The 21,012-nt window shown below is 44.9% G+C and overlaps 1 protein-coding gene across 3 annotated transcripts in view; it reads left to right on the forward strand.

Moving 5' to 3' along the window:
* Positions 1-493: 493 nt before the first annotated feature.
* The window catches only part of TP63 (tumor protein p63), a 162,065-nt gene continuing 141,546 nt past the window's right edge, over positions 494-21,012 (forward strand). The window contains exon 1 of one of the 3 annotated variants that reach the window (XR_009962314.1): positions 494-1,497. The gene's annotated coding sequence lies outside the window, so the exon portion shown is untranslated. The remainder of the gene's footprint in view (positions 1,498-21,012) is intronic. The other 2 variants (XM_062606297.1, XM_062606295.1) reach the window with 2 other exon arrangements.

The following is a 21,012-nucleotide window of genomic DNA, read 5'->3' on the forward strand; positions in this document are numbered from 1 at the left end:
CTCCAGAGAGTGAGAAAGAGACACCCAAGTGATAGAATTGTTATCTGCCACTTGAAGAAGGGCTTGTGAGGCCCATGGGACACTCTGCTATGCTGCAGAACACACAAAACTCCTCTGCTCATTCCTTCAGCAGGAAGCAACATAGGACAGCATGGCTTTACTTCCCCAGGGCCAAATCAGCTCCACCAGCTGGCTGTACCTATGAGAATTTTCTGGAAGGTGTCTGAAGCTGCTCTACCAGTGACTGGATGGACTCTGGTAGCTTATAGGAACCAGGTGCTTCTACAGCTCCCTCAAACCAGTCTCTGGAAGCATATCCCTGTGTGATGATAACAGCGTCATTATTGGAGATCAACTCTTCACACAGGCATTGAAGCAATGCTGGCTCTCCTAAAGCTGTCCCATCAGCCCCTTTACAAAGAAATGCAGAAGAGACTTCTTTTTAAGAAAAATCTAATAAATTAAAAAAAAAAACAACAAAACAACAAAAACCAAACAGAAAAACAACAAAAGGAAGTGGCTAAGGGCATATTTTACTGTGCACTAATGAACTGTAAAGGATATAGCCTAAATATTTTAGATGTTTCGAAAGCAGAAAAGCAAAAGCACTTAACAAGAAATCTCTTTGATTTCTAGGTTGCTTTCTACATCTTGCTGCCAAAGTAGAAGCTCCTTGAGCTGAGGATCTTTCCTTTTCCCCTTCCCCCTACTCCATACTGCCTTCTAACCACTGACAGTAGGTAAAAAGTATTCATGTTTCAGTCCAGTACCTTTATGTGTCTCACACTGGAGGGCTTTTTCCATTCCCCTGGGGTTGGGCAGGCCATGATTATCACTCTAATAGAGTTAATTAAGAGCCTTAAGGCCCTGATGATTTGTTTTCTTTGGGACCAGACCTATGGCTTGGGCCTCCAAGCTACCTGCTCTGCCTCAACCCTTTCCCTGAAAAAACAGCCAAGCAAAATCCAGCAACTGGCTCTTCAGGAGCCATGTGCACCCTACTGCTTTAGCGTGAGCTAGGGGAGTAAATGTAGATGTCTTCTCCTTGGCATGTAGCTGAGCTCCATTAGCTGCAGTGAACAGCTGAAACCAGGACATGGACAATAGCTCAAACAAATAAAAATGACCCTTAGAATTTAATCAGTAAGACAAGGCACATCTCAAAGAAGTCCATCTCCAAGATGGGCTTGATGCTCAGAATGCCGGCAGAGCAGCAGTTTGTTCAGAGAGCAGGTGAAGACCGTCAGGTTAGGTCTATAATCACTTATCCTTAGCACCTGGGAGAGCCATCCCTTAAAATGCTATTCTCCTCTTGCCACAGCCTCATTCAGCTCAGTAGGAACCTCTGAGATCAGGGAAGAACCTTTTTTTTTTAATAACTACAGGAGCATAGGGTCACTCCTACATGTGGAATAAGATAAAAGGCTTTTATGTGGGAATCTGCAGTCCTCTGGAGAGTTATAAAGATCAAAGACTTGAAACAGTGGTTAATTGCAGGTGAGGTTACTACTGTGAAGCAATTAGCCCATGTGTGTGCGTGTGAAAATGGAGAGGGTGCATTGCTAGCAAACTGAAGTGTCTGCTATAAAACTGCCCTCAGTTTTAGGGGATAGTAACTATTCCCTTGCTGAGTTATGATTCTTCTGAGTGACCAGTTTGAGTCCACAAAACCTTAGTACCTCACTGGCTCCTGTCCCCTTTGTAGCTGAAATGCGAGTCTAAAGACCATGCACAGGGCTTAAATGATAGAAATGAGGACAAACTACCACGATATTCTGGAGAGGAAACTATGTTCTTTAGTCCATGAGAGCTGTTAAGGTAACAAAGAGGAAAAAGGAGATTTGAAAGATAGGATTTGGGAGTCTTGAAGCCTTTGTCTCAAATCTTTACAGGGCAATTCAGTAACTTGAAGGATGAGAGTAAATTATTGCTGTAATTTGAAACTGCCAGAACTACAAAACCAGGATGAGGACAGTTTTCCATAAAGCTGAAGGCCTCCAAGGAGGTCTCTGAGCTGTACAGTCAACTCTAGTTTGTTTACTAGTGCTGTGGAAACTGTGATGAATTGTAGAAAACATTGTTATTAAGAGGGGTTTCAAAGGGAGGGAGCTGAGCTGGTGATTGAACAGCAAAGCAGCCTTGAGAATTTGTGCCTGAGAAGTATGAGTCTGGAAAGGATAAGCAAAGCTGAACAGGCACAGCTTTTGGATCCAGGGTACCCAATGTTCAAGGGACAAGGCCTGGGGCTGGCTCTGTGGTGAGCTCTGTCTGGTCAGAGGAACAGCCCAAACATGAGCAGTGAGGGGTAGAAACTAAGACCTGATGTTTTCACAAGGGCAATGGCCTGTTCTGAGATCTTGTTTTCCCTCACATGGAGGAGATACTGAAAAAAGCCAGGGAGAAGGGATGGGAGCTTGGAAGCCGGGGAGTAGCTCTGTGTCAAAGCAGAATGAAAGACTCTGCTTATGAGAGTTATTGAGACAGTAAAGTGGATTGTGAAGAAGTGAGGAAATTGCAAATAACAAGAAAAGTATATCTATCTTCCCTTTTCTTTCATATCAGATGCTCTGCAAAGAGGTGAACAACAAACAGGTTTTCAACAAGCTTGCAAATAACCAAAGAAAAGTCTAAAAGTCTTCAATCTAGCTCTTTAGGCAGTTGATTTTTTTGTTTTTTTTTGTTTTTGTTTGTTTGTTTGTTTTGTTTTTTGTGTTTTTTTTTTTGCTAGTATCTGTGAACTGCCCAGACTGACAAACTATGAAAAGGCTACTAACATGCAGCTGAGCCTGGGGGCACATAGACTTGTAAGAGTGGCACTAGTCACATTGTGCAGTCATTGGAGTTCACTGCTGAGACACAGAAAGTTAAAATCTATATCCTTGTTCCCTCCTGGGCTTTTCCATTTCTGCTTCATATCCTTATAACGTCTGAGGCAAGACAACGGTCTTCTGATCTTCAAAACATGGCTTCGGCTGCTACTTAACCCCTCTTTTCACAACAGGTATCTCTTCTCCCTGCATCAATGACCTAATTGCATGTGTGCATGTTGACAGCGTGGAAAGAAGAAAGTCTTTAGTTAAGCAATTAGTTGCTACCATTGCAAGTCCTGCCACAAGATAATTGAGCACCATTAAGTAATGTTTGGTTCTGAAATGCGGCAATTATCTCAGTAATTGCGAGGATGTTACTTGAATTCTAACCCATTTTTACTGACATGTTGAATGTTTCTGCTCACATCTAAGCTGCTGGAGTGCCTGGTGTGAGATACTGGGGGAAGCAAGCAGGGAAGTGGAAGGAAGCATATTCTATTGAAGAGGCTGCCTAGAGCCCAAATTCGGTGGTGGTTTTTGTGTTGCAAGCAGCTGATATTGAGCTGGCTTCACCCTGCTCTTGCCAAGACCTCTCAGCCTGGGCAAGGCAATCTTTCCCTTCCTAAAACCAAAGCACAGACAGGGTGGTGGAGCACAGTTTGCCTGGTCTAGCACTTGACCTTGCTAGGTCTCTGCCTCCTTTCAAACGTGCAAGTCATTCTTGCGCAGCAGCAAGCTGGTTTCTGGTCTTGAAGGTTTGCAGTCCAACTCTTCTCCTCTGTAAGAAGCAATGATCTGAGCTTCAAGGGGATGGAATTAGCCACTAGAGGGTAGCACAATTAAAAGCATAAGGAAGTCTCATTTCTGGAATTCAGACTGTCCGTGCTGGGGGATTTGCAGCACAGATGGTCAGACCTCTGCAGACCTGTGGACACGCGGTGCCTCCAGGCTACCTGCTGCTGAATGGATAGGGCAGTGCAGGAGCAGAAGCAAGCACATGGTGAGGAAGCGCTTGCTGCAGTGAAGCAGGAGCTTGTGGCAGCAGGAGTAGGGCTCCCAAAGCTGCTTCTGCTCTTCCTGGCCACCATCCTACTTGCTCTCTCCTTACCGGAGTTCAGGATCCCAGGGGAGCCTTTTGACTTAGCTCTGCTGTTGGCTTAATGTAATTTCTTGAGTTGTGGCTCTGAATCTAAGCTCAGGTCTGGGGTACAACCAGGTCAGATGAACAATACCAAGGTCTTTTCCCATTTTGTGAGTTAACACATCTGTGTAAGACTTCTTGGGTTAAGAATACTAGAGTACATACTGCCCTTCTCTTGGCCTCTGCTGGCACATACAGAGTGCCATGCACACTAGCAGACAAGAATGTGATCAGTTCTTAAAATCACACTATTGTATGTATGGAGAGAAATCAGTGCTGGGTCGCACAAGAAGCAAGGTTTTAATTTTAAAGCATGCCTCTTGAGCCAAAGGTCAGAGCAGAGCCATCCTCCCTTGAACAAAATCCTCACCACCACACTGTATTAACATGATATTTAAAAATGCAACTGCACTCTCAGGTTAAAGTCCTGGCTCTGCAGAGAGCACACTCCGGCAGGATCAGTTTCAAGGATGGAGAAATGTGGTGTCTGACGCACACTAGAATGTCTGCCTCCTGATCCGCTGTGCAACAATGCATCAAGCACGTCTTGAAACGTGGGCTTTACCAGTTGCCAGCATGTGCCAGGGATGGGGGATAGTTATGATGTTAATGTAGTTAACTGGGGATATGAAGAAGTCTGTGAAGGATAAGGCAAATGCTTTTCCTACAGTCATGTGGCTCATTAGAGCAATTGCAAAATACTGCCAGGGTGAAAGAGTTTTTTCTCTTCGGGGTATTCACAGCATGCAAGGAAGCCTCATTGCTTCATGGGAGTCATGATGATGTTTCCTTGCCACGTTTTGGGCAGCAGTGGGACACGAGCAGGTGTCCTGCGATAGCACAGTGCAGTGTTATGACACTGCTGTGAAAGAATCTGAGTGACTCAAGGTAGAAATGTCTCATTGCGTAGAAAAGGGCTGGCTTGAAACTGATCCTCACTAGTTGCAGGATATCACCACTGTGGTAGCAAGACAGACAGAACAGTACAGAGTGCTTTTTTAACCATGAATATGCCCTTGTAACCCATAGGACAAACTGTGGCCTTTGTGCTGTGTATGCCCATTTTCAACCAAAAGATCTATTCACCAGATCAGGTTAATAACCCATAACCCATCGGGTTAATGCCTCTTCAGAGGTGGTTGCTGGTCAGCTGACAAGGACATTGGAAGATGAATCTGCTTTTCCCAGGTTACCCTAATTGTGGGACTCCTTGCTGTACTTCATCTTTTGGATGGGTTTTATACCATCCCCCTCAGACACATTATTAGGAGGAACAGGGAATGCCATGTATGTTTTCCACCTTATAGTTTTTACAGGCTGCCCCAGCTGATCTGAGGCTCTTGAAGTTTTGCTTTGGAGAGGAGTGTGTGTATCTGTGCAGGGTTATAGTCATCTAAAGTGGCGGTCATTGCCTTCTTGAGAAAAGGTCTCCTTCCTAGAGACATGGACAAGGAGGCAATGGCCTTTGAATGTACAGACTCTTCAGGAAGTGAGAAGCAAATTTATTTTGTGACTTCCCTAGTAGCCTCCATGTCCCCTTTGCCTCCCACTGCATTGCTCTGAGCTGGTCTGTGTGGGCAGGACTGCCCAGGGGTGGCAAGCAAAGACCACAAGGCTCTGGAATGACTTGCTCAAAGAAATGAACATTCACCAGCTGGCAGCATGGGTATGAACCACTCCCCTGTGGCATTTGAAACACAAGCAAGTACAGTAGTGTGTTGAGTTGTATATGGTGGCTTTTTCCTTGTTGCCTTAGGGAACAAGCATGTCTCTTGTTAGCCCTTGGGTGGCCTGGTCTGGGCTCTGTATTCAGAGTGGCACACTGCTTCCCTGGCCTGACCCTGACCCTGGAGTGCAGAGGGAGGAAGATGACTGGGAGGGGAGAGCACGGGAGCTATTTTTGCTCCCATATCGCTATCTAGTTAGACTCCAAGATGCTGTCCTTCACTGCTGTATGCCACCTCGCTCTGAGGCTCTCAAGTGTTTACCATTGACAGGCTGCGAGCAGATGGACTGGCAAGAAGAGATAAATTTGACCCAAGAAGATGTCATTTGAGGAACAGCTGAGGCTAATGTTTCACCAGATGTCCCAGCTTTAACCCATTAGCAACTTCAAGGAACTTAGTGTTGTCAATGGCTTAAACACAGTCCATTACCACAAAGGCAGGGCACAAAAGTTATTGTTAAAATTTGCTCCATAAGCTGATATTCCAGGTTTTTTCAAGAGGGCTGCTATGAGCTCAAGCCCAATAGGGGAGCGATGTGTAGCAAGGTTACATAGCTGTCCTTTGCAAGCTTGGTTCAAACAACATGACTGGTCAAATGTTACCCATTAACGCTAAACAAATCTGCTGGTGCATGAACCAGCAGATACCATACTATGACAATACTAACAAATGCTCCCAAAGTCATTTCTGTGACTGGGGTAGGTGGTCTTCCCCTTAGTGACTGTGTATTGAACATCTCAAGAGACACTGCTGTTTCTGGTGTCAGATTAAACATGTATACATGTGCTTGGTGGCAGTGGACCTCAGGCTGTGGCAATGTGGACTGCTCATCATCAGGTTGCGCCTAGAAAATACTGCAGAGTGGTGAATGAGCCCACATGAGTGGGTGAGAATGCACACACAGTCACTGAGCAAGAAACTTATGCACTTCCCAGCATCCTCAAGTGAGAGCAAGCACAGCACCAGAATAGTGATGGCTCTGCATCTGCACTGAGTGTTTCTGTAACTTCCTGGTGTGGTCCTCCAGGAAGGGTTGTTATTTGGTGATAAGATAGGTTTAACAAACCACATTCAAACTGGTAAAATGAAGTTTTGTCTATAAGGTCATCCCTTAGTGTAGAGGTGTGGGATTTGTGGGTGTTTGAGCCAGTGAGACAAGCTAGCTGTGGCCTGATCATGGGAACATCTCCCACAATGGCAGTATGCGGCACATTCCACTGATGGCTTTATGCTGCTGTTTGTTGGAGGCGACTTCACCACTTGGTTTGCTGGTGTGGCAGCTCCTGCTCTGGGGCAGTGTCTGGGCTGGCAGGGACATAGGCAGGTGTCTATGTGTTATTTGCACATTCACCCTTTCTTGCTGTCAGTGTTGTGAAAAGCTAAGCATCCTGGGGTTGTTTCCTCCATGTAGTCTGAAAGAGAAAGTTTACAGTGTCTTGTGTTAAACACCTATTTGTCACCTTTAGCTCTGATGAATTGATCACAGTGCATGCTCCCAATTGACATAGACTGGAAGCCCAGGGGAAACTGAACACCTTCTCATTAACTGGTGTTTGTTAATGGATGTTTTTGACCCCAGGCAAATTTGAGTCTAATCAAATTGCCCTCTTCAAATTAATTGCCTTGTTCAAGGCTTGATCTGGGAGGTGGAAGAACAACTCTCCTCCCTTTATCTGGAAGAGTGTGAGGGAGTGTTTGGCACTGCATAAGCCTGTTTCAAATGAAGCACTTCTCTTGCTGGGCCTCTACTGGGTGATTCTGGGGAAGTCATAGGTTCATATTTGCCTCTGTCTTTTCTCTAAAGCCTTGGAATGAACATTCCTCTTGGCAGTGGTCTGCAGAGTTTTCTACCAAATTTTCTAAGATGTTTAGGGCTAGATTTTCAGCCAGCAGAAACCAATGTCCCCAGATCCCAATAAATCTGTCTTCCCACTGAGGGGATGCCACACATTTCTTGAGCTATTCCTGCTTGGCTGGGAGGATGTTAACGCTTAATTCAGCGCCAAAGTGTACCAGGAAAATCCTTCCTTTGCAGCAACTTTAACCTGTGCTGGTCTCTGGATTTTTCAGGGAAACCACTCCTGGTCTCGATCACAAAGCTAAGAGCTTTCTACTGCACAGATTGCACTGAGGCAGGGATCCAAGTGCTTGACTGCAAATGCCAGCATTTACAGAAGCTGCCCAGCTGCTTTCGGATGCATGCACTGTTTACATGCTGACTGCAGCTGGTTGCTACAGTAGGATTTAGCCAGGCAGGGTCTGTTGGGGAAAAGCTTCCCTCATACAGAGATGAGGCAGTGTCTGTGTTGCTAACAGCACAAAGTAGCTGTTTTTAGTACTCTGGGACTTGCCTCCGGACAAGAAAAACTACAAAAGCTGCCCCACAAGGGAGAATGGGTTAGTGGTGCTAATCTACACAAGAGAGGATGGCAATCCCAGTGCTGGGGTACTCGATGTCTCTGTCCTTCTTGGCGTGGCAGGTCTGCTGTGACTGGGGAAGTCAATTAAAAACTGAAGAACAGACAGCAAAAAATCCTTTTTTCTGCCCTAGCAATTACGATTTTGGCTACAAAATGGCCTCTTTTCCTATGTATTCACCTCCTTGCCATTCTTCCTGTCCCTTTGTGTGTCAGAATGGGAAGATACAATAATGAGGACAGGCTTTATTGGAAGTAGTGCTTGGCTGGACAAAACTAGAAGCTGTTTTATGCACTGGACTGGGGAGTCCAGCACCACTGCAGGCAGACCTTCCCAGGCTGTCCATATGTGAATGGGTATTTTAAGTATCAATGTTTTAATCACATTTACTTCAGTGTTTTGTTCAATAAGGATTCTGTATTTCACCTGCCACTCTCCCCCCTCTCCAGAGTGCTGGGAAGTTCATCCGAGAAAAAAGTGAGACTGGAGGTTGTGTGTTTCTTGGGGGCTTTTGATAACTGATAAGAACTATGGAAAGTCCCATAGGTGTGCATTTTCCTTCATTACTCAACCAGACTTGGCAATAATATTTCTTAGGAACCTCTGCTCTCTGTGTCTCTTTTTATGCAGTTCAATTGTTATGACATGTATAGTACCTGAAATTTAAAGTCTATTGAACCAGGGCCAACATTTAAATGGACACTGATCGGAATTCTGTGATTTTTGGATACCTGATGTGAATGTCTCACCCCTGACTTTCCAGAGGAGTCGAGTATTTGTGAGTGCTCTGAAATGGAGCATGCTGTGCTCCTGGGTTAGCAGTTTTAATGAGATCTGTGGAACAGCTCTGCTTTGCAATCTCATTTATTCTGCTGCCTAGTAATTGTTAATGGGAATTTTCTTTGCAGAGAAAGTGAATATTTTGTCAGAATAAAAATTGATGGGGCTTATCAACTTCTTTCTGATTAGCTTCATTAGTCAAGGTTTTGTGGTTAGAAAAAGAATAATATATTGGAAATGCTATGTTTAGAAAAACTACTCTGGACAAGTGGAATTTTGGGAGTTTGCTAACATATTTCTGATCTGAGATGCAAATTTTTTGGTTTAAAATGTTGCATGAGAAAATTTGGATTTCTTTTGTTGGGACTTTTTATTATTTGGTTTGGGTGGGGTTTTTTAATCAAGTGCAAACAAGGGAATAAAATGTCTTCCTTCATTATACTGGACGAAAGTGTTACCTTTTCAGTATTTTGAATGCACAGCCCATGCTAAGCAGTAGAGCACTGTTTCCTTCTTGATGGGTCATGGAAGGCAGGAGTCACTGATGCTATAATTAAGGTCAGACCCTTAATTATAAGGACAGAACAATATTAACCCCCTCGTGGCTGGCGGCACCATTTGTGTTGTCTTTTGGGCAAGGCACCTTGTCTGCCCTTGAGCCCATGCTCTCCTTCAGGCTACGTTGCAGGGATGCAAACCCACATGTAGGTTGCTTCAGGCAACCTTCTGGGAGCAGTGGGGAAAGAAATCAGTGCTCCATGCTCTCCGTTAGCATGCACCATCCTGCAAGGCCAATGGTGCAGATATATTTTGAGTGATTTGGCTCACCTTTGTACCTCCTCCCTCCTTGCAGCACTCCCAGGTGATAAGAGGCCTGTTCTTATAAAAGTCTCGACATCCCAGGGCTGGTGAGGTTGGTGGTCCTTTGAGTTCAAGCCATTCGTAGCTGTGCGGATATTTGCTTGTGAGCTGCAGGTGGCTATGCAGCCCTGTGCTTCATCAGAGAGCAGACAGCGTTTGGCCTGGCCTTGAGGGTAGCCTGCGCCAAGAGTGGCAGGTGATTTCCACAGCAGCCTTCATGGGAGATGCAGCCCAGGGACTCGCTGGGTTCACCTCTAGGACGGCTCTCGGGGGTTCACTGCAGGCCAGGCAGGAGGAAGTCACCACCGCTGCCTGGCTTAGATCTTCCAAAACTGCTGAAGGCAGAAAGGTGAACAAGCAGCAGACAGCAAAGGAAAGATTAATTGGCTGGCTGCCTGAAGGGCTGGTTGGGGTTGTATTTCTTGTTCTTACCCTTGCAAATTTCTACAGGATTGTAAATCTTGAGCCGCTTCCCAAATGCGGAGACTTCAGGTGTGTTTTTCTAAATAAGCAAACCTGAGCATATTTAAGTTCTTTGACTCAACACACAGGAATTCCCACTGGCTTTATTACATGCTGACAAGCGTGCTGGGGAAAGCAGAACAGATCAATGGCTGTTTTTGAAGCAGGCTGTAAATCATTCGTGACACCAGGCAGCAGATTGACTGACTAGCCTTATTCCTCCTCCCCTTCCAGCACACCAGCACTGACCTCAGCTTGCCACCAAGGCACCAGGGAGGGCTGCCTGTAATTAGGGCTGCAAACAAAACCCAGGTCTGGTTGGCAGCAGGCAGGCTTGAGCTGAAGGTCTCTGGAGTGAAAGGTCAGAGGACAGCAGTACGAGTCAGATGAGAAGTAAATCTAAATTGGTTAAATCCTCCCCCGCTCCCAGCACCATTGCACCATGCTATATTTGTTCTTTTCTCAATGCCCCTGCGAAATCCTTGCTTTGCACAAATGTCTATCCCTGACCCAAGCACATTGTGTGAGCCTTTGATGTCATGGTTTGAGAAACAATGATGTTAAAGCTACAAAATGGACCGGAGAGTTTCTGATGCCAGACGTGGGAATTTGGCCTCTGAAGGGTTTTGACTTTTCAGAAGGAGACAAGATGGGCAGATGGTTTTGAATTTAATATTTTGTAACTGGAAATTGTACCCTTGGGGTGATAGAAAATCAGACGTAGCCCTGGTCTAGACAGGAGAGGGGTGTGAGAACCTTGAGAGTGCCAAGGACTCTCCTCCCCTGCCCCTGTGTGCTAGGGCTGGCGTGGGAAGGAAGGGACAATAAGAAAAACTGCTGGAAAAATCACACCATTCTTGTTTGAATCTTTCAGACCGCTCTTTTGTTTTTACTGATAGGTTGAGATCATAATTAGGGAGATTATAATTAAAAAATGAAAGCACAGCCACTCATCTAGCTTAGTTGAAACCCTTCTTTCTGGTGGGAGGAGAGAATCAGAAAGATCTAGATTTTTTGGTCCAAATAGAAAAATGAACCTTCTTCAATTCCAGCAGTGGCTTGTTACCTTTCTTTGGAGCTGTTTCTCTGGAGGAAACAGTTTGGCAACTAAAGAAACCCATCCCTGCATGCACAGAGCTTGCTTCTTCCATGGGAGCGCAGGATACTGGGAGTGTCTTGTGCTGGTAGATAAGAGTCGAGATGCCAGGGCTGTGGGTCTGCCCACAGGCAAGATCTTAATTAAAATGTATCTATATTATATCACATATTTTTCTGAAATTTTTCAGAGTTGTTTCCATGTCTTGTGCTAAAAAGAAGTCAAGAGAATATTTTGCAGGCTCTTCACCGTCATACTTTTTTCACCTAAATGATATCTTTTTCTTCTAAAAAGGTCCAAGTCCTGTACTGATGCACTAGTTGGTAAATAAGAAATCTTGGTAACATCGATAGAAAATTATTTTCTTCTTTTTTGCCTCTTTTTTTTCCTTTTTTTGCCCCACCCCCCTTTTTTTTTCCTCTCCTTTTTGCCCTTTTGTCAATAAGAACTGTACAAGAAGCAGGAAATGCCATTAATGATAGCATCTTCAAGGTTTTCCTCTTGAAAAAGCAGACCTGTAATGGACACGCAAGAACCCTGCACTGTTTGTGCAAATAACCTCAAAATTCACCAAAACACATTAGCACTCAGTCAATGGCAGGATGGGGTCCTTCCACTTATGTGGGCAGTGCAGTTGTGCAGTGTTGACTCCTGCCAGGCAACCTCTGGCAAATGGAGAAGAGGGAGTTTGATGTTTGTAGGCACTTTCGTTCCCCTGCCCTGGGAGCAGGCAGGCCTGGCCAGATTGCTTTCCTTTGTGTGTTTCTGGGGCAAAGCAAAGCATTCAGAAATGGAAACTCTTGGTGAGGAGATAGCTTTTCTTTTTCTGCCATCAGGCTCTTCTCGAGCACAGCTCAGTTTTACTTTATAGGGTTTCCCTTTCATCTAAAACTTTCCAATTTCAGGCAGGTTAGCTTGCCAAGGTGCACCTTCCATTTCATAAATATTGCAGTAGCTACAGGCTATGGAGAGTTAGCCAAGCAAGTTCTCTTCATCTATCATGATCTCACCCCTCCCTTAACCCCCTCCTCTCCCACCCTCTCATTAACTAAGAACAAAAAGTAAACCGTAGCCCTCTCACATGCCACATTAATATATGGTATAATTTTCCAGTTCTGCCCAGTTCTGGTATGGCAACTGTGTGGTTGTGTAGAAAATGGGGCATCCCTCATGTTGGGAACACTTGCAATCTCCTGTCCAAACTTGCTTGAAGCTGGAACATCCTGGGCTGCCCAAGTGCTGCTGAAATAACAATGAGGTACTGGGCACTTCTCATGCCTCTGGGCATTGGAGGTTGAAGGACCTGTCTCTGCTCTCTGGTACCTAAGCAGCAGTTTCCCGAAGCCCTGTTTCCCTGACCTTCAGCTCATCAAGGGTTGGCAGAGCTGCTGTCTCTGATGTTTTGCAGGTCAGGCTTTTGGGGAACTGGCACATGTTCATGTCCTGCTGTGGAGGCTTCCTCTTCTCTGGACTGCCTGTGCTACAAGCTGTCCTCTGCGTGCGTGGGGGCTATGGGGAGCTCTGCAGCTGGTGTACCTGCCGCAAGCAAAAGCTGCTCTGCCTCCCACCTGGGTTGCAGGGGAGTTCAGCTTAGTTCTGCAAACAGAAATTACTTGAAATACAGGTTCTCAGCGCTTGGCTAAGTAGAGAATGCTTTTTGTTCCCTTTGGCCTTCTGGCACTGCTAACACATGGGAGAATGGGGTTTGTGTGCATCCTCACTGCACTTCTGTTTGAGGCTCTGTACACATGCACGCGTGTGTGTACATGAGTGCATAAAGATACACTTTAAATAAATATTCTTTCACCATGCTTCAAGGATACAATTGCTCCTCATTAAAGGAGCCAAAGATAAATAACTAATATATTAGCTCATGGAGCCATTCCTTTGCTGATGTCCTGAACAGATGATACACCAGATGCTGAACTGTGCAGAATCTTAGTGGCTGCATTACAGCAGTGCCCAGAATGCAAGATGGTCTGACCATGCTCACTGCTGTATATAGTGAAGCTTACACATGTATGCAAGCCTGAGAACATAAGATGGTGAAATGGGTGAAGGAGGACAGCAGCATCTGCAAAATGATATGGAAATGTTTTTCCTCTCAGCAATTTCAGGCATAACAAGGAGACAAATTCTTCTGTCTCTGTCAAATTTTCAGGGAAAATCACTACATTCAAACAGGTTTGTGTTTTTTTTTTTTTTTCCTTGGAATGCACAAACAATTATAAACCCCAAAACTGCCATAGAATCTTAAAATTTTACCAGAAGGTAGCTCAGATCTTGCAGCTTACATGAGAAATGCATTCCATGGAGGACAGGGGCGATTGTGTGACAGCTTTGTCATGAATGTGTCCCCAAAACCATATTTCTCTTATGTTTTCTTAAAAACTTTTTATCTAGCTCTCATCATCCCTAGACTGAGCAGGTTATATGGAGGTTGAGTTTGCATGCAGATAGGCTTTACTATTAGTACCACTCCCCGTTTCTGCCAGAGCAGAGAGGCACTGCTCTGCATTTTCTCCAGCCCCTAATTCCCTTTTACTCCAAGCAGCTTTTGTTCTGTGTAGAACCTTTCTTAAGCAGGCTCTGCTGGACCCTTCATTGCTGCTGAGAGCAGTTTTCCCTCCTTCCCTCTTTCTAAAATGCCACCCCTCACGTGCCCACACTTACATCTGTCAAGGACACCAACAGGTGACTCCTTCCTCCTCCTCATCAAGTCAAGGCTAGAAAAGGCTGTGGCAAGAGGAGCACTTACAAATAAGGCCAGATTTGGTGACCGAGGTCCATGATGCATTTTTTTATTTTTACCCATGCACGCACACTTGTGTGTATGTTACAATGACTTCAGGGGACTGGAGGGGACTTTCCACAAGGCTTAACTGAGTGTGCCTTCAACAAGGTAATACAACAAACTTGCCTCTGCTGCTGTGTGCTTAATTAGGGCTTTTTAGCATAGAGCAACTGTATTTTAAAAGATCTTTGTGTGGTTAGCGAAAGATACGCTATATTTAAGATGCATTGCAGGAGTGGACCCTGCAGTCCTAATTTGCTGAAACTCTCACTGGAAAACCAAGCAGGTTTGTAATAGGTCTTCATTTAAAATCACTGGTTTATTCTGTTACTGATAGCACAGTACTACAGGGATGCTGTCTGCTAGTTGCCACCATGAGCAATGAGTCCTTCTCCAAAGACTGCACAGATCCAGACACTGGCTGCAGTCTGCGGAGCATGAAGAAGATTCAGAGACAAAAAATATGCAGAATTTGTGCCAATTACTCTTCTCTCCCTAAAGTCCAACGTAACAAGCATTATAGTTGAACTGGGTCCTGAAAATAAATTAGGAGGGAAGACTGTGGGCTTTCCTTTTGCACTACCCTTCCCTCTGCAAACAGTCAATTCATCAGGGGGATCTCTGCAAGAAGGTGCCCAAGCAGTGGCCACAGAAAATGCTGCCAGTGGAGTGGTGAGAAGCCCAATGGTCTCTTTCTCAGACACTGAGAAAAGCTATTTGTCATCTTCTTAATGGTCATGGATCCTTCTTGCTGTATCTAAACTTCATTACAGCATCTTCTGAAAAAAACATTTCTAGTCCAAAGTAACTTCTTGCTTCAGGGCATCCAGATGCTGCTCAGTACTGTATTACCTATAAGGTACAGAGAACTGCAGGCATCACTTCACTTATTGACGGTAAAGGCCACTTCTCTTCTGAGGCAGAGACTGAAATGAAAAATAGGAGTTAAAAAGCTGTGAATAGTGCACATATGTACAGCAGTACATGTGCTCTCCCACATTACTAGCATTCGCCAATGGAAGACTCAGTAAGTGCACCTCAAACGTTTGGTGTGTAACAGGTGTAATGAGTCTCTGAAACAGAGTTTTTATGCAGTGGATGGTACACTTGAATTTGAAGGCTCAGGGAGCTATTATGAATGATGAGAATACTGCCACTGACACAATGGGGCCAAATCACTTTGATCCTGTACACAGCAGGCCTTTGAGTCTGAGCCATATGTTATGAAAAAGGCCAGTTGCCAAAATAGAGGCTGGTGCTGACCTGTCCCTGAAACTGTCACGGATGTGAGGTAGAAAACTTGCAGTTAATACTTTTGGGTACAAGAAGAGGAACCTGTTGTGTTGGTTCCCTAAACTGAGCTGAAAATGCTGTGAGAGCATACTTTCTGGAAAGGAAAAAAACAAACCCAAAGCAAACCCACAGACAAAACCAATTAGGTCTCTGGAGCTCTTTATATGGTGCTAAAGGACAGAGCTGGCATATTTAGGAATCAAGGGAATTAAAGAGTGTGAATTTAGATTTTTCCAAGGCACAACTGCGTGTGCTGCAGGGAGCTGGGGAAAGGGAGTGATATGGGTTGCTTTTATTCCATCCCAATCCACTCAGTGATCCTTGACCTTGTCTCTTTTGAGGTTGCCAGCTGTAATGCACAGAACCTCCTAGCAGAAGTAAGATTCCTGTTGTGAGCTTTCTCCTCCAATCTGAGTATCACTGAGGGAGTTTCTCCGCAATTAAGGACCTGCCATGGTGCCTCCTAGACTAGCCACACTGCAATCATGGGGACCATGAACCTCATCCTCTCTTTCACCTGCTCTCGCCGCAGCTCCTTTCATGAGTTACGTGCAAACTGCATTCACGAGCACAGGCAGCCAGGGAAAAATAGTTTAATACGGTTATTTTACACATCCTGACTCCAGCATGTTTCTGCTTATCCCAGGAGTCAGCTGGTATTGGTAAATTATGACTTGGACTAACCACATTCAGTTTACTGCCTGCAGAAGCACTCGAGGCTCTTCAACAATCATACTTGAAGAAACACCTGTATAGAGTGGTCAGGAAAGGTGAACAGAGACAGCCTTATCCTGCCCTAAAACACCAACATGCTGGACAGAATAGGAATGACTCAGCAGAGTGGCTGCTTATACCTACCCTGAAACACTCCATGTCTGTTTGCTTTCCTTTCCCCTCTTTCCCTGAATGATGTTTAGTCTGTAGTACAGACAGGTAACATTTTCAAAGGCACGTTTTTTTTGCCAAAGGACAGTCATCATTGAGCAGTGCAGAGTTTTAGGGAGACTAAACCAGCTATCATGCTGTTGGCCATGTTCCAGTACTGGCATAGCCTCACTGGGCCACTTGTAGTTGGTTATTCCACGAACATTGACATCTCTGTGCTGAGTTTTATTAAGAAATAGCAAAACTCTTTGCTTCTCAGTGTGACATTAGTGGAAGTTGGGCTCCTAAGACACCAAGGGTTCAGTACCCAGCTTGCTACTCACTCTCACATCAAACATCAGGCTTATCGCCAAAGCTTAGGATGGTTGAAGGTGGTGGTTCTGGTGACCAGAAACTTAATTGTACTCATACTAATTAAGTATTGAGGAGTGAATTCAAAAAGGCCTGGCTATCTTGCATCAAAAAAATATCCAGCATTTTCAAAATTAGCCTGGTTGGCAGTTTGATGTTTTGAAGTTTCTGTGAACAGCCCTAAATTGAAAAGGTTTTCTTGCTGGGATTTTATTTTCTTCTTCTGGTACCCCCTACAGATGAGAAGAGGCTGAAATGAAATTTAGCCATGTGCTTTACAAGGTTCAATTCAATGTTGGTAGAGCTGAGTCACATGCCTGTTTGACTGATGCCATCACACCCATGAAACACACAACATGTTATTGCTCAGTGGCTTAGCAACATGCACCATAGCCTGCCTTCTGCAGGCTTCTCACCTTTGCTTTCCCTTTCAGGGTCAGTATTTAGCAAACAGAATTTGCAGTGCCATGGTTACCAGCAAGCAGAGCTTGGGACCTTTGAGCCATTTGCCAGTGTCTTCGGTGATATCATCAGCTTATAATATTGTAGTACCTTTTGCAAATTCAGCTTTTCATAGAATTGGAGCTGCTGGGAAAGGAACTGAATTTTTGGGGAGCTCTCAAGATTGTGTCATTTGGTCTCTAACTGCAATGACAGCTGAAGCTTCCACACGCTGAAACACAAGAGAGAATAAGGGAACTTGTGTTTAAGCTTTCCATATCATCCCAGCCCTGACCAGTGAACTATAACACCCAATGTGTGCACTTTAATCTAAAGAAAATTCAGCCATTTATATGGAAGTGAAGCTTTTCCAAGAGGAAAACTCCAGGAGGCCACAGAGCCACAAAGAAACTTCCACACTGGCTGAGGATTTATGTAGCCCAAACCCTTTCTCTGCTTGTATCCTTTTATGGCTTGGAATATGTCTGAAAATAGGTGAAGTAGTCTGCTTGCCCCAGGTGTTTTCCCAAACCACCATGATACTTTCTTGGTACTTAATAGCCGCAAATTCCATGAATGTGTTCAGTCACCTCTTCCACTCATGTAAGCTTTTAATGACCTAACTGGATTTCCAGTGTTGCACATGATCATGCTGTCTTTGTGTAGCAGGAGCCTGCTTGCTTTTTGCCTAATATTCTCCCTCCCTAGTTATCAGAAACCCCACTCTGGATGATAGAAACTTGCCCAACACAAGGAAAGTTTTGTGAAAGTTGGATTTTGTCTTACATTTGGTGAAGAATGTTAATATTCTGAAAAATATACAATCTTACAAAAAAAAATCCTGCTCTGTTCTGGTCCCAGCAAAGTGCCCCAGCTCCCTACAGAGTTTCTAGTGTTTCTTCCATGTGGAAGCTAGAGATGGTAAAGAGAGTTGTGCCAATGCTGTGCACCTATCACTACTTAAAGCATGAAAATGGGGAACCCTGTGTTTTTATGTAAACAGAGAAGGTAAATCTTCTCTGCTCTCTTGAGACCTCACTTGGAGTATTGTGTGCAGTTCTGGTGTCCTTAACATAAAAAGGACATGGAACTGATGGAACAAGTCCAGAGAAGGGCCACAAGGATGATCAGGGGACTGGAGCACCTCCTGTATGAAGACAGGCTGAGAAAGTTGGGGCTGTTCAGCCTGGAGAAGAGAAGGCTGTGTCAAGACCTCATAGCAGCCTTCCAGTATCTGAAGGGGGCTATAGGGATGCTGGGGAGGGACTCTTCATTAGGGACTGTAATGACAGGACAAGGGGTAATGGGTTAAAACTTAAACAGGGGAAGTTTAGATTGGATATAAGGAGGAAGTTCTTTACTGTAAGGGTGGTGAGGCACTGGAATGGGTTGCCCAGGGAGGGTGTGAATGCTCCATCCCTGGTGGTGTTCAAGGCCAGGTTGGACAGAGCCTTGGGTGAGATGGTTTAGTGTGAGGTGTCCCTGCCCATGGCAGGGGAGTTGGAACTAGATGATCTTAAGGTCCTTTCCAACCCTAACTATTCTATGATTCGATGATTCAAAATTCAGGCCAGTATCTATGTGAAGGGTTTACATATGTGTCTGTTTGACACAGGAGGTCCTCATACATGATGTGGGATTTTAAAATACATCTATGTGGGCTTTCTGCACAAATAAGTGTTTGGTGAACTCTAAATCTGTTTAGGCAGACTGCAAGCCTCACTAACAATTCTGGGTATATGGGACAGCTTTGTGCTGTTTTCTACACTGAACTTACCTACATGTCAAGAGTACCAGGGCTGGACCCATGTTTTGAGGGTGAATTTGGAGCCTTGGAGTCCTATGGGAACTGGCCAGCTCATAGTACAGGTCAGGGCCTCTGCGGGGGGAAAGGATTTTCTCCTGGGCATGCCAGTTCCTGTGCCCCCAGGCCCTGCCGCTCAGGCTCAGAGGTTTTCTTTTGTAGCTGCATTGCCATGGTAAGTACCCTAAATCAGTCACCATAAGGAGGGGGATGGCTGCATCCTGCGGGTATGGGTACTGGATAAGCTCATAGGGATGAGGGTCCATGTCAATACAGGACCATGACAGCCTGTGTAGGGACTATGGTGAAAGCAAAGCAAATAGGCTACCCAAGTCCCTTTCCCTTTACTCTCAGGGGTCTGGCAGCTGCTTGACTTGACTGATGGATGGTAGCAGTGCCCAAGCACCTCTGCATACCCTCCTCTCCTTCCCTCTCATCTTTCACACTATGTTGTCATTCCCTTTGCTCTCTAGATGACCTTTTGCAGAAGCAGCCTTGGCAAAAAAGCTAGTGAAGGCACTTACAGTCCCTCGGGGTGTTAACAGGCTTGCTGGCCCTCAGAGGCCTGCCACACTCACAATTTATTCTTGTTTGTGGGTTTGAGGTTTTTGACAAGCTCAGTGAAGGGCCTGGTAAACTGATCAGCAAGAAAATGCACTGATGTGTTTAGTGCAGAGCTGCCAGAAAAGCATGGCATTGAGGTCTCCTGCTGCATTACTCTTCCAGATGTCCCTCAGTGGCAAGACAATGTGTTTTCCTGCGATTGGGCGATAGGATTAAGATGTTTTCCCTGCATGTGAATTTGCAGCTCATCATTCTCTGTGCTTCTCTGAAGATGCAATGAGATCTCATCTGCACGCCTTCCAAGCTACCCAGTCAAGAGTATCATGGTTTGTAACGCCGGGAGCCTTCATTGTGGCACAGAGCCAGCTATGATGTCCCTAATGCATGCCACTACCCTTGATCTGCAGGTTTACATGTGTTTACAGAAAGTCCATAGATCTCCTTTCAGGTAGTGGCCAGTTTTGCTGGAAGACAGCATACTGCTGGGCTAGTTCACATTCACAGACTGGAGACACTATGTTCTTTCCCTCCTTGCTGCTTGTGAGCAGGTGGTAACTTCCATTTATATCTTCCTTGACACACATCAGAGGAGGATTTTTTAATGAGCTTTCTTGTCTTTCTGTACACTTTTGTTTCCCAAAGGCTATATTTTTCTTTATTTTTGACTAGAAGATGGTTACTTTTTCTAAGGTGATGGTGAATTGTTTTCATACTGGGGAAGAAATCAAGCTAATAACTGCTTGGCAAGCAGTTTTAAAGAAATTTGCAACTAGTATCCAATCACAGGAAAGAGGTAACATCTGCCTCTCAAGAGTATACAGAGTATGTGACAAGGAGGGAAAAAATGGTGTGGTCTTCTGTAGTCCCAGAGTCAGACAGGTGGGAAATGGGCACCACTAGAGATCAGAGGAGCAGTTGTCCCAAGCACAGAATTCAAAGCTGCACTACCTACCTGTTCTTCTGGAGGGGAGATTATCAAAGTCTCTTTTGCACATGCATGTCCTCTTTTGTAATCTGATAGGACAAAAGAGGGGAGGGAGGAGATCTTCCCTCCTGCTTACACATTCTGCTTTAAAAGCACTGGAGACTGTCACTTCTTCATGCTGAAGTCTTTGCTGTCTGACTCTTACTTCTGTTGGCTGCCTGTGGCCAGCCATTGCTTCTCTTGCACCTTGGTTAAGTTCATAAGCAGTTACTTTTTTTTTCCTCTGCTTATTTACTGCCTAGCGGAGTCCAAGATTCTATAACAGCTAATCACCTAAATCTGGCTACCAAGTTTGCATTGTGTAAGTGATTTTGATTTGATCCTTTCCAAGACAAAGATGATCTGTGATCTTTGAGTGAAGGTTTAAAACTTTCATAAAGCTCACAGATGTCTGGGTCTAGTTGGGAGGAGTTCCCCATGCACTACCCAGGCTATTTAAAGTGTGCTTTCTCCTGATGTGACACTCAGGTAGTCACCTGCACCCATGGCAGTCAATATTCTCAGGACCTGCTGCAGTCAATGTGCCCCTGGAATATGGCTCTTACCTGGCAGACCATGTTGCTTCCCATCCCAACAGCAATCAGAACTGGGCTGAGGTTG

Source organism: Pezoporus occidentalis, unplaced genomic scaffold (assembly GCF_034315485.1).
Source record: "Pezoporus occidentalis ecotype Australia unplaced genomic scaffold, CSIRO_AGI_Poc_V1 ctg95, whole genome shotgun sequence".
NCBI lineage: Eukaryota > Metazoa > Chordata > Aves > Psittaciformes > Psittacidae > Pezoporus > Pezoporus occidentalis.